The 12779-nt window shown below is 43.1% G+C and overlaps 1 pseudogene; it reads left to right on the plus strand.

The window, feature by feature from the left end:
• Window positions 1–353: 353 nt before the first annotated feature.
• Window positions 354–1092, plus strand: LOC101137740 (FUN14 domain-containing protein 2-like; annotated as a pseudogene).
• The last annotated feature ends 11687 nt before the right edge of the window (window positions 1093–12779 follow it).

Here is a 12779-nt window from a genome sequence, read left to right on the forward strand (position 1 = left end):
TGGGTTTTTTTGTTTTTGTTTTTCATTATATTTATTTATTTATTTTGAGACAGAGTTTTGCTCTTTCACCCAGGCTGAAGAGAAGTGGCACGATCTTGGCTCACTACAACCTCTGCCTCCCAGGTTCAAGCGATTCTCCTGCCTCAGCCTCCCAAGTAGCTGGGATTATAGGCACCCGTCACCACCCCCAGCTAATTTTTGTCTTTTTAGTAGAGGTGGGGTTTCACCATGTTGGCCAGGTTGGTCTCGAACTCCTGACCTCAGGTGATTCAACCATCTTGGCCTCCCAAAATGCTACGATTACAGGCATGAGCCACGGAAGAAGTACGTTTTTATGTTAACTAGCGGTTCAAAAAAAGAAATTGTAATGGAAATTATAAAATATTTTTAACTGCTCTTCCGCTGTCGCCGTGGGAATGGAAATCTGTCCCACGTGCCGGAAGCCAACCGGTGGTGATGACTCTGCGTGCCACTCCGCCTCCTACGGCACGGATCCTCTGCGTGTCTCCTCGCAAGACAAGCTCGATGAAATGGCCGAGTCCAGTCAAGCAAACTTTGAGGGAAATTTTGAGTCACTGGACCTTGTGGAATTTGCTAAGAAACAGCCATGGTGGTGTAAGCTGTTCGGGCAGGAATCTGGACCTTCGCCAAAAAGTGAAGGGTGGCAACCCAGCCGTTCATTGGGGGTATCACTGAATGGTGCACGGGTTTCATATCCCAGAAGGTTGGAAAGTTGGCTGTAACAGCTGTGGGAGGTGTTTTGTTTTTTTCTCCTTCAGCTTGCAAATCATACTGGGTACCTCAAAGTTGACTGGCAATGGGTAGAGAAAGATATAAAGAAAGCCAAAGAGCTGCTGAAGATCCCTTAAGAGCAATCAGATACCTACCAAGGTCAGGAGCAAAGCTGAGGAGGTGGTGTCATTTGTGAAGAATGTTCTAGTGACTGGGGGATTTTTCGGAGGCTTTCTGTTTGGCATGGCATCCTAAGGAAGATGACCTTATTTTCATTGTTCTTGTTTTTTTTCCATCCAACAGTCTCTACACTCCATCATAGGACATCAAGTCTCTCTTCTTCTCCTGTGCCTTCCTCCCTGCCGTAGCAAATCCGAGTGGCTTCTATAAGCATCTCTTGGTACAAGTTAATGTGGCCCTTGGCCAGGTGCGGTGGCTCATGCCTGTAATCCTAGCACTTTGGGAGGCCGAGGCGGGTGGATTGCCGGAGCTTAGGAGTTTGAGACCAGCCTAGGCAATATGATGAAACCCCATCTCTACTAAAATACAAAAAAAAAAAAAATTAGCCAGACGTGGTGGCAGGCACCTATAATCCCAGCTACTTGGGAGACTGAGGCAGGAGAGTTGCTTGAACCCGGGAGGCGGAGGTTGCAGTGAGCCGAGATCGCGCCACTGCACTCCAGCCTGGGTGACAGAGTGAGACTCCGTCTCCAAAAAAAAAAAAAAGTTAATGTGGCCCTACCATGAGCTTGATGGTGGCAGAAGAGACAATAGTTGTTAGGTCTCCTCCCATACACCCCGTACTTGGCCAATCTGTAGGTCAGCAAGAAGGTTCCTTTTCCCCCATGCAAGACACTTACCAGATCACATTGCAAGATGACTCTCCATGGAGGATGAGCAGACCCCGAAAGGTTGTCTCAAACTGTTGATTTGGAAAAGAAATAAGCGCATAGATAAACTTATTGTGTGCTGCGTGGAAAGTAACTGAATACATTTGCCTTTAAGCATGAAAAAAATATTTTTAACTGAATGACAATGGAAATATTACATAGTAAAAATGTTGGGCTATGGCTAGTGCACTTCTAAGAGGGAAGTTTATTGCCTTTTGTGCTTATATTAGTAAAGAGAAAAGGCTGAGAGTAATGAACAAGCACTCGTTTCAAGAAGCTAGAAAAAGAGCAGCAGAATAAACCAAAGAAAATGAAAGGAAGGCAAGAGTAAAGGTACAGGAGAAAATAGGCCAGGCACAGTGGCTCATGCCTGTAATCCCAACACTTTCGGAGGCCAAGGCAGACGTATCACCTGAGGTCAGAAGTTTAAGACCAGCCTGGGCAACATGGCAAAATTCCATCTCTACTAAAAATATAAAAATTAGCCAGGCTTGGTGGCTCGTGCCTGTAGTCCCAGCTAGTCAGGAGGCTGAGGTAGGAGAATTGCTTGAACCCTGGAGGCGGAGGTTGCAGTGAGCCTATATCATGCCACTGCACTCCAGCCTGGGCAACAGAGTGAGACTCCATCTCAAAAAAAAAAAAAAAAAAAGAAAGAAAAAAGAAGAAGAAGAAATGGTAAAGAGAAAATAATGAAATGGGATCAGCAAAACCAAACATTATTTCTGTGAAAAGACTAATGGCATGGACGACTCCTGTTGAAATTGATCAAGAAAAGAGAGAAAACACAATTAACTAATATCAGTAATTAAAAGTTAAAGAACCTGTAGACATTTTAAAAAGGAAAATAAAAGAAAATTGTATGAATAATCTCATTACAATAGCGTAAAAATTTGAATGAAAGGGGCAAGTTCCTAGGAAAATATGCCTTACCAAAATGGTCGCAAGATGAAGAGAAAACCCGAATGAGTACCATCCCTAGTCATAGTACCAAATTATGAAATACTTTCATAGCCAGTTACTGACCATTTAAAACACTTTCCAGCCTTCATATGGAGCAGGGTCCAGAAGGCTATCCAGGCAGTAATTCCATGATTTATGTGACATCAGAAGGTCTGGAGGACCTGGGGCATCCCTGGAAGAGTCATTGCACTTAGGAGGTTGATCGTAGCGGCTACGTACCAATTGGTATGAAATTATTTTGGAATTTGAGCAACCTGAAGTCCTTGGCACCAGCTGGACATCAGACCTCCCCATAATGATTAAAGGAAGGAAACCGGTAATGCTTCCACAAAGAAAGCTCAGACCCAGAAGACTTCACCTATAAGCTCTTGAAAGAACTCATTCCAATGCTACCCCCAACTTTTCCACATAATAGAAAAAGAGAGACTGCTTCCCAATTCTTCATATGGCAAGTACAGCACAAGAGAAAATTACAGGCCAATGTCACTTATGAATATAGATACCAAAATCCTAAATAAAACAGCAAATCAAATTGAGCAGTAAGTAAAAATGATACTACATAGTGGTAAAATTGGGTCTAATCCAGAAATGCAAGGTTGGTTTAACATTTGAAAACCAGTCAATATAATTTGCCTCATTAAAAAATGAAAGGAGAATTAGCCAGGCATGGTGGCGGGTGCCTATAATCCCAGCTGCTCCGGAGGCTGAGGCAGGAGAATTGCTTGAACCCGGGAGGTGGATGTTGGAGTGAGCCAAGGTCGTGTCGTTGTACTCCAGCCTGGGCAACTAGAGCAAACTCCACTCAAAAAAAAAAAAAAAAAAAAAAAATTAAAGGAGGAAGACATGTGATCATCTCAGTATATGCAGAAATAGTTCAACATCTGTTTGTTTTAAAACTTGTAGCAAACTATCAACACAAGGGAATGTCTTTATCCTGGTAGAGGGCTCTATAAAAAACCTACAGCAAATATCTTAATTAATGTTGAAATGTGGAAAACATCCCCTTGAGATCAGTTACAAGGCAAGATTGGATGAATCCCCATTTCCGCTAAACATCACACTGGATATCCTGAATCTGTTGCCCACTGTGGTGGCCATTGGCCACATGTGACTGTCAAGCATTTGAAATGTGACTAGTTCGAACTCAGACAGAAGAATAAAATTAGATACAGGCCAGATTTCAAAGATTTAGTACCCAAAAGATGTAAAATGCCTCATTAATAAGTTGATATTTATTTAATATGGAAATGATAATATTTTGATACATTGGGTTAAACAAAAAATTCATCTTTTTTTTTTTTTTGAGACGGAGTTTTACTCTTCTTGCCCAGGCTGGAGTGCAATAGCGTGATCTCAGGTCACTGCAACCTCCGCCTCCCAGGTTCAAGCGATTCTCCTGCCTCAGCCTCCTGAGTAGCTGGGATTGCAGGCATGCGCCACCATGCCTAGCTAATTTTGTATTTTTAGAAGAGATGGGGTTTTGCCATGTTGGTCAGGCTGGTCTCGAACTGCTGACCTCAGGTGATCCGCTCGCCTCGGCCTCCCAAAGTGTTAGGATTATAGGCGTGAGCCACCGTGCCTGGCCTATAAATTAATTTTTAATGAAGATTTTAGAAAATTTTAAATTACAGTTGATCCTTGAACAACACAGGTATGAACTATGTGGGTCCACTTATTCATGAGTCTTCTTCCACCTCTGGGAGGTGGCAAGACAGCAAGACCCACCCCTCCTTTTCCTCCTCCTCCTCAGCCTACAAAGCATGAAGAGATGAAGATCTTTATGATGATCCACTTCCACTTAATGAAGAGTAAATATATTTTCTCTTCCTTATGATTTTCTTAATAACATTTTCTTTTCTCTGGCTTACTTTATGGTAAGAATACAATGCATGTAGCATATAAAATATGCGTTCATTGACTGTTTATGTTATAGGTAAGGCTTCCAATCAACAGTAGATTATTAGTAGTTAAGTTTTGGGAGAGTCAAAAGTTATATGAGGCCAGGTGCAGTGGCTCGCTCATGTAATGCCAGCACTTTGAGAGGCCAAGGTAGGTGGATCACCTTAGGTCAGGAGCTCAAGACCACCCTGGTCAACATGGTGAAACCCCATCTCTACTGAAAATACAAAAATTAGCCAGGTGTGGTGGTGGGCACTTGTAATCCCAGCTGCTGGAGAGGCTGAGGCAGGAGGGTTGCTTGAACTCAGGGGGCAGAAGTTGTAGTGAGCTGAGATGGCACCACTGCACTCCAGCCTGAGTGACACAGAAAGACGGTCTCAAAAAAAAAAAAAAAAAAAGACAACAAATGAAAGAAAGGTGAAGTGATTTGAAATAAGACCATCAGCCAGTCGTGGTGGCTCATGCCTGTAATCCCAGCACTTTGAGAGGCCTTCAATAGCTTATAGGTGAAGCCTTCTGGGAGGCTGAGGTGGGCGGATCACAAGGTCAGGAGTTTGAGACCAGCCTGGTCAACATAGTGAACTCCTGTCTCTACTAAAAATACAAAAATTAGTCGGGCGTGGTGGCTTGCACCTGTAGTCCCAGCTATTCGGGAGGCTGAGGCAGGGGAATTGCTTGAACCTGGGAGGCGGAGGTTGCAGTGAGCAAAGATCGCACCAATACACTCCAGCCTGAGCTACAGAGCGAGACTCTGTCTCAAAAAAGAAAGAAAGAAAGAAGACCATCATTATTTTCAGATTTTATGTAGAAAATTTTAAAAATCTTCAGAATATTTATTATAATTAATAAGAAAATTTAGCAAATTGTTGGATAAAATATCAACAGACAAAAACCTATTGTGTTTTGTGTTTCCATATGCCAGTAATAATTAGAAAATGAAGTAAAATATTATTTATATTATAATAAAAATATGTAAGATATCTAGGAATAAATCTAATGAAAATATGCAAGGCCCTTATGGAATAAAATCATAAAATTATATTGCAAGACATTAAAGAAGATCTAAATTTATTTTTTTGGCCGGGCACGGTGGCTCACACCTGTGATCCCAGCACTTTGGGAGGCCAAGGCGGGAGGATCACTTGAGGTCAGGATTTCGAGACCAGCCTGGCCAACATGGCAAAACTCCATCTCTGCTAAAAATACAAAATTTAGTCAGGCATGGTGGCATGTAGCTATCTATGATCCCAGCTATTCTAGAAGCTAAGGTAGGAGGATCGCTTGAGCCTGGGAGGTTCAGGCTCCACTGCACTCCAGCCTGGGTGACAGAGCGAGACTCTTTAAAACAAAAAACAAACAAAAAAAACAACAACAAGACATAAAGCTATAGCAAATGAAACAATGTCCTATTGTTCAAGACTAGACAAATAGAAAAAAAGGAATGACAATGAGAGCTTAGTCAAAGAGAGAAGGAGAGAGAGAGAATAAAATTGCAGTCACTGGGTAAAGGATACACTTTTCAATAAATGGTGATAGTTATTCATACAGGAAATTAGACCATTAGACCTCCTGCCTGGCAAAAATTGACTCCATCTGACTTCAAATCCTAAATGTGAAAGACAAAATTCTGAAACTTTTAGAAGATGATATTTTAAAATATCTTTATCTTTATGATCATGAAGTAGGGAATCGTTTCTTAAACAAGAAACCAGGAACATAAGTCATATAGGAAACAATTGATAACTTAGACTCCATTAAAACTATGAGCTTTCTTTATGAAAATACATATAAAGTCAGCCAGCGACTTGAAAAGCTGAGGCAGGAGAACCGCTTGAACCTATGGGGTGGAAGTTGCAGTGAGCTGAGATCGCGCCACTGCACTCCAGCCTGGGTGACAGAGTGAGACCCTGTCTTAAACAAACAAGGCCAGGAGCGGTGGCTCATGCCTATAATCTCAGCACTTTGGGAGGCTGAGGCGTGTGGATCACCTGAGTTCAGGAGTTCGAGACCAGCCTGGCCAGACTGGCCAACATGGTGAAACCCCGTTTCTACTAAAAATACAAAAAATTACCGGCCATGGTGGCGGGTGCCTGTAATCCCAGGTACTCAGAAGAATTGCTTGAACCTGGGAGGCGGAGGTTGCAGTGAGCCAAGATTGCACCACTGTACTCCAGCCTGGGCAACAAGAGTGAAATTCCATTTCCAAACAAACAAACAACAAAACAAAAAGAGCCAGGCGCGGTGGCTCACACCTGTAATCCCAGCACTTTGGGAGGCTGAGGCGGGCAGATCACCTGAGGTCAGGAGTTCAAACCAGCCTGGCCAACATGGCAAAACTCCATCTCTACTAAAAACTACAAAAATTAGCCAGGCGTGGTGGCAGGCACCTGTAATTCTAGCTGCACGGGAGGCTGAGGCAGGGTTGAACCCAGGAGGCAGAGGTTGTAGTGAGCTGAGGTAGTACCACTGCACTCCAGTCTGGGCGACAACGTGAGACTCCGTCTCAAAAAAAAAAAAAAAGAAAAGAAAAGAAAAGAAAAGAAGAAAATATATATAAAGTGAACAGAAAAGAAAAATATTTAAAACACTCATAAATGGACAAAGGAGGTGATGTAAAGAGTTCCCGTGAATCAAGTGGGAAGATGGACAATCAGTTGTAGCAAAATACAGGAGTGCAGAATGTGGCAAAGACTTGGACAGGCAAAGAGAGGAATCACCAGTGGCCAACAGTTGTGAAAAGTTGTTCAAGCTCATGAGTAACGCAAATAAAATCCCACAATGAGATATGACTGATTAACAAAAATGGTAAAGTCCGTTTTAAAAATTATTGCAAGCAGGCTAGGTGTGGTGGCTCATGCCTGTAAACCCAATACTCTGGGAGGCTGAGGTGGGAGGATTGCTTGAGCCCAGGAGTTCGAGATCAGCTTGTGCAATATAGCAAGACCCTTGTCTCTACAAAAAAATCAGAAATTAGCCAGGTGTGGTGGTGCATGCCTGTACTCTGAGCTACTCAGGAGGCTGAGGTGGGAGGATCACTTGAGCCCAGGAGTTAAAGGCTGCAGTGAGATATGATCACGCCACTGCACTCCAGCCTGGGTGACAGCGAGAGACCGTTAAAAAAAAAAAAATCTTGCAAGCACTGGCAAGAATGTGGAACAATTCTTCTTCTTCTTCTCTTTTTAGACAGAGTCTCACTCTGTCACCCAGGCTGGAGTGCAGTAGTGTGATCTCGGCTTACTGCAACCTCCACTTCCCGGGTTCAAGTGATTCTCCTGTCTCAGCCTCCCGAGTAGCTGGGATTACAGGCATCTGCCACCACACCTGGTTAATTTTTTTGTATTTTTAGTAGAGATGGGGTTTTGTCATGTGGGCCAGGCTGGTCTCGAGCTCCTGACCTCAGGTGATCCACCCGCCTCAGCCTCCCAAAGTACTAGGATTACGGGCATGAGCCACTGCACCCGGCCTAATTTTTGTATTTTTAGTAGAGACGGGGTTTTACCATGTTGGTTAGGCTGGTCTCAAATTCCTGACCTCGTGATCCACCCACCTTGGCCTCTCAAAGTGCTGGGATTACAGGCATGAGCCACTGTGCCTGGCCTATGTATGGTAACTTTTTTTTTTTTTTTTTGAGATGGAGTCTTGCTCTTGTTGCCCAGGCTGGAGGGCAGTGGCGTGATCTTGGCTCACTGCAACCTCCGCCTCCTGGGCTCAAGCAATTCTCCTGCCTCAGCCTCCCAAGTAGCTGGGATTACAGGCATGCACCACCACGCCCAGCTAATTTTTGTATTTTTAGTAGAGGCAGTGTTTCTCCATGTTGGTCAGGCTGGTCTTGAACCCCTGACCTCAGGTGATCTACCTGCCTCAGCCTCCCAAAGTGTTGGGACTACAGGTGTGAGCCATGGCACCTGGCCATGTATGGTAACTTTTAAAGAAAATTCCAAACTGTTTTCTAATGTAGCTGTGCTATTTTGCATTTCCACCAACACTATTTGAGAGTTCCAGTTGCTCCACATCCTCACCAACTCTTGATATTGTCAGTCTTCAATTTTAGCTATTTATTGCCCATATACTGACTGAATGTAGAGAATTTGCATTTCTCTAATGGCTAATGATGTTGAGGACCCTTTCAAGTACTTATTTGCCATTCATATATCCTCTTTGGTGAAATGTGTTTTCAAATATTTTGCTCATTTTAAAAATCAGATCATCTTCTTAGTCTTGAGTTACAAGAATTTTTGGCCAGTCATGGTGGCTCACACCTGTAATCCCAGCACGTTGGGAGGCCGAGGCAGGCAGATACTTGAGGTTAGGAGTTCGACACCAGCCTGACCAACATGGTGAAACCCCGTCTCAACTAAAAATACAAAAATTAGCCGGGCATGGTGGTGTGTGCCTGTAATCCCAGCTACTTGAGAGGCTGAGACATGAGAATAACTTGAACCCAGGAGGCAGAGGTTGTAGTGAGCTAAGATGGCACCACTGCACTCCAGCCTGGGCAAATGGAGCAAGACTCTGGCTCAAAAAAAAAAAAAAAAAAAAAAGAATTCTTTATATAAATATTTTCACCAAGACTGGTTTGCCTTTTAATTTTTTTCTTTTTTCTTTTTCTTTCTTTCTTTTTTTTTTTTTTTTTTTTTTTTTTTTTTTTTTTGAGATAGGGCCTCACCCTGTCACCCATGCTGGAGTGCAATGGCATGATCATGGCTGACTGTACCCTTGACTTCCCAGGCTCAAGTAATTCTCCCACCTCAGCCTCCTAAGTAGCTGGGACTATAGATGCATACCACCATGCCCGGCTAATTTTTGCATTTTTTTGTAGAGATAGGGTTTGGCACGATTGCTCAGGCTGGTCTCGAACTCTTGAACTCAAGCAATCCACCTGCCTTGGCCTCTCACAGTGCTGGGATTATAGGCATGAGCCGCTGCATCTGGCCACCTTTTAATCTTTTAAATGATGTCTTTTGAAGAACAAAAGCTCTCACATTGCAGAATAGGATCCATTTTGGGTTAATTTTATATATGATGTGGGGTGAGGATCAAGGTTCATTTTTTTCTCCATAAGGTTAATCAATTGTTCCAGCACCTTTTGTTGGAAAGACTGTACTTCTCCTTACTGAATTGCCTTAACACATTTATCAAAAGTTAGTTGCTTTTATGTGCATGGATTAAATTCTGAACTCTCAATTCTGTTCCTTGATCACTTGGGCTCAAGTGATCCTTCTCCCTCAGCCTCCTGCGTAGCTGGGACCACAGGTGTGTGCCACCATGCCTGGCTAATTAAAAAAAAAAAATTTGTAGCAATGGGGTCTCACTATGTTGCTCAGGCTGGTCTCCAACTACCGGCCTCAAACGATCCTCTCACCTTGGTCTCCTAAAGTGTTGGGATTACAGGCATCAGTCACCATGCCCAGCCCTATACTAAGTCTTAAAATCAGGTAGTCTAAGTCTTGTAACTTTGTTCTTTTTTTTTTTTTTTTTTTTTTGGCTTTCCTAGATCCTTTGCCCTTTCATATAAAGGGCAAAGGGCACATTGTCAATTTCTACCAAAAAGAAAAAAGACTACTGATATTTTTATTGGGATTATTTTGCATCTATAGATCAATTTGGAAATAATTTACATCTTAACAATATTGAATTTTCCAACCCATGAAAACATTCTATCTCTTCATTATTTAGGTTCTGTTTAGTTTCTATAAGCAATGTTCTACAGTTTGGGGGTACAATTGCAGTTTCACATCTTCACCAGGTTATCCCTGAGTGTTTCATGGCCATTGTAAGCGGTGTTTCTAATTTTCAATTTTAATTGTTCATGACTAGTTTATACAACTCAATTGTATTTCTTTATATTGGGCTTGTATTTGACAACATTGCAAAACTCGCTTGTTAGTTCCACTAGCTTTTTTGTGAATTCCATTGTTTTCTTTTTTTCGTTTTTCTTTTTCTTTTTCTTTTTCTTTTTTTGAGATGAAGTCTTGCTCTGTCGCCCAGGCTGGAGTGCAGTGGCACCATCTCGGCTCACTGTAACCTCTGCCTCCTGGGTTCAAGTGATTCTCCTGCCTCAGCCTCCCGAGTAGCTGGAATTACAGGTGTGCGCCACCACGCCCACCTAGTTTTTAGTATTTTTAGTAGAGATGGGGTTTCATCAAGTTGGCCAGATTGGTCTTGAACTCCTGACCTCAGGTGATCCGCCTGCCTCGGCCTCCCATAGTGCTGGGATTACTGGTATGAGCCAGGATACCTGGTCCAGTTTTCTTTTTTCTTTCTTTCTTTTTTTTTTTTTTTTTTTTGAGACGAAGGTTTTTGCTCTTGTCGCCCAGGCTGGAATGCAATGGCACAATCTCGGCTCACTGCAACCTCCACCTCCTGGATTAAAGTGATTCTCCTGCCTCAGACTCCCAAGTAGCTGGGATTACAGGCATAAGCCACCACGCCCAAGCTAATTTTTGTATTTTTAGTAAAGACAGGGTTTCACCATGTTGGCCAGGCTAGTCTCGAACTCCTGACCTCAAGTGATCTGCCTGTCTCAGCTTCCCAAAGTGCTGGGATTACTAGTATGAGCCACAGTGCCTGTCTCAGTTTTCTATATAGATGATAATGTCTGTGAAAAACGACAGCTTTAATTTATTTCTAATCTGTATGCCTTTCTTTTTCTTGCCTTATTGCACTGGCTAAGACCTTCAGTACAATGTTGAATAGAAATATTGAAAGTAAATATACTTGCTTTCTTCTTGATCTTAGGGAGATAGCACTCAGATTTTTACCAGAATTTGTGATGTCGGCTATAGATTTGTGTAGACACCCTTTATGAGATTGAGAAAGTGCAGTGGCTCACACCTGTAATCCCAGCACTTTGGGAGGCTGAGGTGGGCAGATCACGAGGTCAGGAGTTCAAGACCAGCCTGACCGACATGGTGAAATACCCTCTCTACTGAAAATACAAAAATTAGCCAGGCATGGTGTCATGCACCTGTAATCCCAGCTACTCAGGAGGCTAAGGCAGGAGAATCGCTTTAATCCAGGAGGTGGAGGTTGCAGTGAGCCGAGATCACGTCACTGCACTCCAGCCTGGGTGACAATGCAAGATTCTGTTAAAAAAACAAAACAAAAAACAATGGGTCATATACAAAAATGATGACCCAGAATGACTTCAGACTGCTCAATAGAGACAGTAGAAGTAGGAGGACGATAGAGGAATCCCTTCACATTCCTGGAAAAGCATCATTTCAACTTAGGATTCTATACCTAACCAAACTACCAAAGAAGCATGAGGAGGGACGCAAAAACATTTCAGACACGCAAAGTCTCCCAAATTTTATTGCCCATGCACTCTTTCTCAGGAAGATACTGCAGGATTTTTGCCACCAAAAAGATGGAGTAAAACAAATAAGAAGTCATGGGAGGCTGGGCGTGGTGGCTCATGCCTGTAATCCCAGCACTTTGGGAGGCTGAGGTGGGTGGATCACCTGAGGTCAGGAGTTCGAGACCAGCCTGGCCAACATGGCAAAACCCTGTCTCTACTAAAAATACAAAAATTAGCCAGGCGTGGTGGTAGGCACCTGTAATTTCAGCTACTTGGGAGGCTGAGGCAAGAGAATTGATTCAATCCAGGAGGTGAAGTTTGCAGTGAGCCAAGATCACGCCACTGCACTCCAGCCTGGGTGACAGAGTGAGACTCTGTCTCAAAAAAACAAAACAAAATAAAAACAACAACAAAAAGAAGTCATGAGAGCCAGGGGGAAAGGAGAGAACTGAAGGAGATTTCCAGAACAACGGGTATAGCCTGGGTGCAGAAGAGAATCGGTTCAAACCACAGCAACTTAGGAGGCACTGGGAGAGCTGCCTTCAGGAAGATGAAATTGACAGAATAGCTGATGGGCCCAAAAGCATTGAGATGGCTTAGGTAATTGGCAGGATGTCTGCGATCAAACTAGTAATAAGCACATTTTAAAAAATGAAGCAGGCCAGGTACAGTGGCTCACACCTGTAATCCCAGCACTTTGGGAGGCTGAGGCAGGAGGAACACTTGTATACAGGAGTTCAAGACCAGCCTGGGCAACATAGTGAGACCTAGTCTCTACAAAATATCAAAAATTAGCTGGGTGTGGTGGTATGTGCCTGTAGTCCCAGCTACTCAGAAGGCTGAGGTGGGAGGATGGCTTGAGCTCATGGGGTTGAGGGTGCAGTGAGCTGTGATCACATTACTGCACTCCAGCCTTGGTGACAGAGTGAGACCCTGTCTCAAAATAAATAAAATAAAGTGAAGCAAAATAAAAGACAAATAGAAAGCCCAGAAAAAAT

This window comes from Gorilla gorilla, chromosome 23 (genome assembly GCF_029281585.2).
Source record: "Gorilla gorilla gorilla isolate KB3781 chromosome 23, NHGRI_mGorGor1-v2.1_pri, whole genome shotgun sequence".
NCBI lineage: Eukaryota > Metazoa > Chordata > Mammalia > Primates > Hominidae > Gorilla > Gorilla gorilla.